Below are 7290 nucleotides of genomic sequence, written 5' to 3' on the forward strand. Positions count from 1 at the left end.
TAGGACCAAAAGGTACTCTTAATTTCTATGAACAACCTTGCTACTAGGTAGTATGTAAGGTGGAAAACAGCTTGAAAGCGTGTCAATTGCACAGTGTTTACAAGCTGAAAATAGGTGGATGCATCCTGGTCGTACAACTAGACTCAACCTGGTAGCGAGATAGTAACACAACCTGGTATCCAGGTAACAGCAACTATGTTTTTTCTATATGGGAATGCACATTGAAAATCTAGTGGGTCTGCTGCTCCACCTGAAAATTGTGTCTAGTAACAAAGGAGTGGACAGCCAAAGTTTCAGCCTTTTGTGATGAATAGTCTTGGAGTTATAGCGCTAGACAGTTGGAACAGGAATGAACTTGATTTGTACAGCAACAATACGGCAAATAAACTACAGGTGCTTACTAAATCAATTATAACTCACAACTGAAACAAGCTATAAAGACAGGGCTTGGCTCAGTCTGTTCACCACAAACTGGCACATCGATCAGAGTATAGTGTTTTCCCTGTACATCTCCGTGTGGACAAAGCAGGCTATTTCAACAATGAAAAATTAATGATGATGGTAAACTTTATCCATATCATAAATAAGTGCCTATAACTCACATACCATACTTTGTAAGAACACAAAACAAAAATTTTCTTACTTCCAATGAACAGGAGAATTTGATGCGGTATAGGTTTTATTGATTTGAGCTTTGTTTCAGTATAATTATACCAAATTAAAGCAATTGACACATGCGTAAAATTTTTATGTAGCACTACCCGTATATTTCAATGTTTTTATAGCAAAATAGAATTTTGCAAAAACAGCCAGTTTTTGCTCAGCGGGTCACAGTTTTCACCAAGATAATCTTTAAAGCTGGCATTTTAAGCACATGTAGGAATTCATTGACATATATAATTATGCTTGGCATAGTTTCAGGAGCAGGCTAAGAGTGGAGCTATGCATGTGAAGTTTGAAACATACAACAGACACAGATGTCATTCTGGGGCCAGCATGCCCCATGATAAGCCCCCAGGAGAAATTCAGGTCTTAAAACTTCACTTTCTGGAAACCTCAGAAACGGCCCAGAATCCATCCCTGCTTCATGACATCATTAAGATCACCAGGGATATTATAAGGTTAAATGTATAGTGGTTATATTATTATCTAATCCAAAACAGCCAAGCTGTAAAAAAAGAGTGCGGCCCTGAGAAAGGCTATGGTGAAAAAAGATGTGAAATCCAAGGTGGCGGCCAAGAAATGGCTGTGATGGTAGGTTAATGGTAAAAATTTTAATAACGACAATTCAGGTGAATTTTGTGCCAAGACCAAGCGGCACCAAATTCACCTGAATTGTTGTTATTAAAATTTTTACCATTAACCTACCATCACAGCCATTTCTTGGCCGCCACCTTGGATTTCACATCTTTTTTCACCATAGCCTTTCTCAGGGCCGCACTCTTTTTTTACAGCTTGGCTGTTTTGGATTAGATTTCACTTCTTTTTGTATTTGTATACCCCAAAGTCGGCCTATGGCCGGCTTTAGGGATTTTAATCTGTCATTTTTTCTTTGCTACAGGAAGAAGAAAAGATGAAGCAGGGTGATTTCTTTGTAGCTGACCTCTCTGCAAGGTGATCCTTCTAGCTGATCTCTCTACCGGATGACTTGTTTGTAGCTGAACTCTCTACAAGGTAACTTCTTCTAGCTGATCTTTCTACAGGGTAATTTGTTTGTAGCTGAATTCTCTACAGGGTGATTTGTTTGCAGCTAAACTGCTGAACTCTCTACAATGTAACTTCTTCTAGCTGAACTCTCTACGGGTGGCTTGTTTCTAGCTGATCTCTCTACAGGGTGACTTGTTTCTAGCTGAACTCTCTACAGGGTGATTTGTTTCTAGCTGAACTCTCTACAACGTAACTTCTTCTAGCTGATCTTTCTACAGGGTGATTTGTTTGTAGCTAAACTGCTGAACTCTCTATAATGTAATTTCTTCTAGCTGAACTCTCTACGGGTGGCTTGTTTCTAGCTGATCTCTCTACAGGGTGACTTGTTTCTAGCTGAACTCTCTACAATGTAACTTCTTCTAGCTGAACTCTCTACAGGGTGACTTGTTTCTAGCTGATCTCTCTACAGTGTAACTTGTTTCTAGCTGAACTCTCTACAGGGTGATTTGTTTGTAGCTGAATTCTCTACAGGGCAATTTGTTTGCAGCTGAACTCTGTACATGGTAGTTTCTTTGTAGCTGAACTCTCTACAATGTAACTTCTTCTAGCTGAATTCTCTACAGGGTGACTTGTTTCTAGCTGAACTCTCTACAGGGTGATTTGTTTGTATAGCTGAATTCTCTACAGGGCAATTTGTTTGCAGCTGAACTCTCTACATGGTAGTTTCTTTGTAGCTGAACTCTCTACAATGTAACTTCTTCTAGCTGAACTCTCTACAGGGTGACTTGTTTCTAGCTGAACTCTCTACAGGGTGATTTGTTTGTAGCTGAATTCTCTACAGGGAAATTTGTTTGCAGCTGAACTCTCTACATGGTAGTTTCTTTGTAGCTGAACTCTCTACAATGTAACTTCTTCTAGCTGATCTCTCTACAGGGCAATTTGTTTGCAGCTGAACTCTCTACATGGTAGTTTCTTTGTAGCTGAACTCTCTACAATGTAACTTCTTCTAGCTGAACTCTCTACAGGGTGATTTGTTTCTAGCTGAACTCTCTACAAGGTACCTTCTTCTAGCTGATCTTTCTGCAGGGTGATTTGTTTGTAGCTGAATTCTGTACAGGGCAATTTGTTTGCAGCTGAACTCTGTACATGGTAGTTTCTTTGTAGCTGAACTCTCTACAATGTAACTCCTTCTAGCTGAACTCTCTACATGGTGACTTGTTTCTAGCTGAACTCTCTACAGGGTGATTTGTTTCTAGCTGAACTCTCTACAAGGTAACTTCTTCTAGCTGATCTTTCTACAGGGTGATTTGTTTGTAGCTGAATTCTGTACAGGGCAATTTGTTTGCAGCTGAACTCTGTACATGGTACGTAGTTTCTTTGTAGCTGAACTCTCTACAATGTAACTTCTTCTAGCTGAACTCTCTACAGGGTGACTTGTTTCTAGCTGATCTCTCTACAGTGTAACTTGTTTCTAGCTGAACTCTCTACATGGTGATTTGTTTGTAGCTGAATTCTCTACAAGGTAACTTCTTCTAGCTGATCTTTCTACAGGGTGATTTGTTTGTAACTGAATTTTCTACAGAGCAATTTGTTTGCAGCTGAACTCTCTACATGGTAGTTTCTTTGTAGCTGAACTCTCTACAATGTAACTTTTTCTAGCTGATCTCTCTACAGGGCAATTTGTTTGGAGCTGAACTCTGTACATGGTAGTTTCTTTGTGGCTGAACTCTCTACAATGTAACTTCTTCTAGCTGAACTCTCTACAGGGTGACTTGTTTCTAGCTGAACTCTCTACAGGGTGATTTGTTTGTAGCTGAATTCTCTACAGGGAAATTTGTTTGCAGCTGAACTCTCTACATGGTAGTTTCTTTGTAGCTGAACTCTCTACAATGTAACTTCTTCTAGCTGATCTCTCTACAGGGCAATTTGTTTGCAGCTGAACTCTCTACATGGTAGTTTCTTTGTAGCTGAACTCTCTACAATGTAACTTCTTCTAGCTGAATTCTCTACAGGGTGACTTGTTTCTAGCTGAACTCTCTACAGGGTGATTTGTTTCTAGCTGAACTCTCTACAAGGTAACTTCTTCTAGCTGATCTTTCTACAGGGTGATTTGTTTGTAGCTGAATTCTGTACAGGGCAATTTGTTTGCAGCTGAACTCTCTACATGGTAGTTTCTTTGTAGCTGAACTCTCTACAATGTGACTTCTTCTAGCTGAACTCTCTACAGGGTGACTTGTTTCTAGCTGATCTTTCTACAAGGTGATTTGTCTGTAGCTGAATTCTCTACAGGGCAATTTGTTTGCAGCTGAACTCTCTACATGGTAGTTTCTTTGTAGCTGAACTCTCTACATTGTAACTTCTTCTAGCTGAACTCTCTACATGGTGACTTGTTTCTAGCTGAACTCTCTACAGGGTGATTTGTTTCTAGCTGAACTCTCTACAAGGTAACTTCTTCTAGCTGATCTTTCTACAGGGTGATTTTTTTGTAGCTGAACTCTCTACATGGTAGTTTCTTTGTAGCTGAACTCTCTACAATGTAACTTCTTCTGGCTGATCTCTCTACAGGGCAATTTGTTTGCAGCTGAACTCTGTACATGGTAGATTCTTTGTAGCTGAACTCTCTACAATGTAACTTCTTCTAGCTGAACTCTCTACATGGTGACTTGTTTCTAGCTGAACTCTCTACAGGGTGATTTGTTTGTAGCTGAATTCTCTACAGGGCAATTTGTTTGCAGCTGAACTCTCTACATGGTAGTTTCTTTGTAGCTGAACTCTCTACAATGTAACTTCTTCTAGCTGAACTCTCTACATGGTGACTTGTTTCTAGCTGAACTCTCTACAGGGTGATTTGTTTCTAGCTGAACTCTCTACAAGGTACCTTCTTCTAGCTGATCTTTCTACAGGGTGATTTGTTTGTAGCTGAATTCTGTACAGGGCAATTTGTTTGTAGCTGAACTCTGTACATGGTAGTTTCTTTGTAGCTGAACTCTCTACAATGTAACTTCTTCTAGCTGAACTCTCTACAGGGTGACTTGTTTCTAGCTGAACTCTCTACAGGGTGATTTGTTTGTAGCTGAATTCTCTACAGGGCAATTTGTTTACAGCTGAACTCTCTACATGGTAGTTTCTTTGTAGCTGAACTCTCTACAATGTAACTTCTTCTAGCTGATCTCTCTACAGGGCAATTTGTTTGCAGCTGAACTCTCTACATGGTAGTTTCTTTGTAGCTGAACTCTCTACAATGTAACTTCTTCTAGCTGAACTCTCTACAGGGTGACTTGTTTCTAGCTGAACTCTCTACAGGGTGACTTGTTTGTAGCTGAATTCCCTACAGAATAACTTGCAATGTAATATAACTGAGTAAATTATACATGCAACTGAATGCTTTATTAGGGTGACTGTTCTATTAGAGTATCTCGATCTCGCATTTGCTGCACGTAGTTGCCTTTCGAATCATAACTCAGTGATTTGTACTCCGATTCTTCTGTACTACTGCAAGAACTTTCTATGATGATTATTCCAGCTACATACAGATTTTCAGCTCGTTGCTCTAAGCGGTTTGTCTGGTAGACACGAAAACTAATAATTTTTTAATTCATAAAAATCGATCGCGTAATTTTGACACAGGTTGGGTTTTGTGTCATATCTCCATGGTCTTTATCTCGATTCCTTTCAAACCACAAAAAGGCACTCCTACGATGGTTGCTCCATCTACATATCAATTTTCAACTGATTCCTCCAAGGGGTTTACCCTGTAGGCGTGACAGACCTTCGACCTTATTTTACGCAAATAATCGGTCATAACTCCGTGAATGTTCATCGGATTCCTACCAAAGTTGGTACGGAGATCCGCCTTAATGAGCCCTTTAAGTGTACCAAATTTCAGCCCAATTCGAGCACGCATTCGTGTTTTATGGCGAATTTTGCGAAGTGTGCGAAATGAAGAAGATGAAGAAGAAGAAGAAAAAAAACGAAGAAATTAAAACGAAATTTTGTTCGCTCGTATCTCGGAAATGGCTGGAGCGATTTTCTTCAAATTTGGTATGTAGACTCCCCTAACTGGGCGGCATGTCTCTAGCAAATTTGGTTCCAATCGGATAAGGGATCACAGAGCTACATAGGTGTGAAAATTGCGTTTTCTTTCTTCCTGTTAATATACTCACGGTGTGGCGCGCCGGCTTCTTGGGCCGCACAACACACTATCGTGTGTCTTGATTATGTATATGGAGCTTTGTCTATGTAAGTCAGTGGCAGATCCTAGGGGGGCTGTAGTGTGTGCCCTTCCCCTAAAAAATAACATGATACAACATCCAGATACTCTAGAGTGGTTAGTCAAATACTCTAATTGAGTAGTCTGCTCATGATCACATGACAATACTCCATAGTTGCTGAGTATGAAAAACTAAAATCTGTACATGTAGTGATAAGTGTACCCCATATCCATGGGCACACTTATCCTGCTAAGCATGTGGTCTCGTGCCATTCTTTAGGTCCAATAGACTTATCACAGCAGATTGTGATCTAGACTACAGACTAGCATGAGAACGAACCACTAAATGGCCTACTAACCTCATTCAATCTCTGGATGACCAGTTGTGTAACACCAACCCTAGTAGCTCCTGTATCCCCTTTACCACTGGACCCATTAATTTCATTATTGTTGTTAATTTATTTAATGCCCTTTTGTTGAAAAAAGAAATGTGTGCACTAGTTCCAGAAGTTACCATGCCTGCAGGCTGGGCCTTACATTGCTTCTGTAGTTATAGAAGTTTCCTGCATGTGAGATGACATACCAACCTTCACCGATCACTACAGTTTGCCATACCTGCGAGAGGGTCCGCATGGAACTGAGATTCACACTGACTGGGCCACAGAAAATTGGCAGGAATATTTCTACAAGTAACGAAGTACAATAAGATAAATCATGCAGTGCACGTACTATAAACATCTTAGATCACTTGGCTAGCTAATGGCATGTTAAGGAGATGCGATCTCAGGAAGAAAACTCAGTTTTTGATTCACAAGTGATGTTTATCTTGCACACCATAGCAGCAGAGTTGTAGGTGCATTCTAAATGGGGACATTAGTATCTAATACAAGAACAATGTACAGTGCAGTAAAATACCTGATTAATATCTTCTCTCTCCAAACTATTGTAGACTTTCACATCACGAAAGATGACCTTCAGAAAACTCAGCAGGAATTAAATATCTGTGTTGTGCTGCAAAATCATCAATATCTGTATCCAAGCAGTCCTTTAGAGTGCTGAACATGGCACGATAATGTTGCTTGTGAAGAATGAGAATCTAATTCAAAATATCAAACAAGAAAAATAATTCCTATAATGGTGACCAAGAATGTTGGCAGGAGGTTGTCATTATTTCAAAGTAACTTAGCACATGAAAACTGGACATGTACAAATCCCACAATATAGTTTTCATTACAGGCAAAGAGGTGTATCAATACGAGATCTTCTTCACCATTCAGTTTACAAGATTAAATTCCTAATCAAAGTAGATTGCTGATATGTCCAATTTCAAGTAGTAACATGTGGACTATAGCAGTAGGCAGTGTGTGGCTGTAAACTAGTTGCATCAGATAGAAGTTTTAATGCCTAAAGATTGGAGACTGTGCTTATTATGT

At 39.6% G+C, this 7290-nt stretch overlaps 1 long non-coding RNA gene across 1 annotated transcript; it reads right to left on the minus strand.

Annotated features, from left to right (window-relative positions):
• Window positions 1–6306: 6306 nt before the first annotated feature.
• On the minus strand, window positions 6307–6972 carry LOC136250740 (uncharacterized). The gene is made up of 3 exons (XR_010698695.1): window positions 6773–6972; window positions 6473–6717; window positions 6307–6420 (listed from the first exon to the last, which is right to left on the minus strand). It is a non-coding gene; the product is annotated as an uncharacterized lncRNA (long non-coding RNA).
• Window positions 6973–7290: the final 318 nt, after the last annotated feature.

This window comes from Dysidea avara, chromosome 1, assembly GCF_963678975.1.
Source record: "Dysidea avara chromosome 1, odDysAvar1.4, whole genome shotgun sequence".
Classification (NCBI taxonomy): Eukaryota; Metazoa; Porifera; class Demospongiae; order Dictyoceratida; family Dysideidae; genus Dysidea; species Dysidea avara.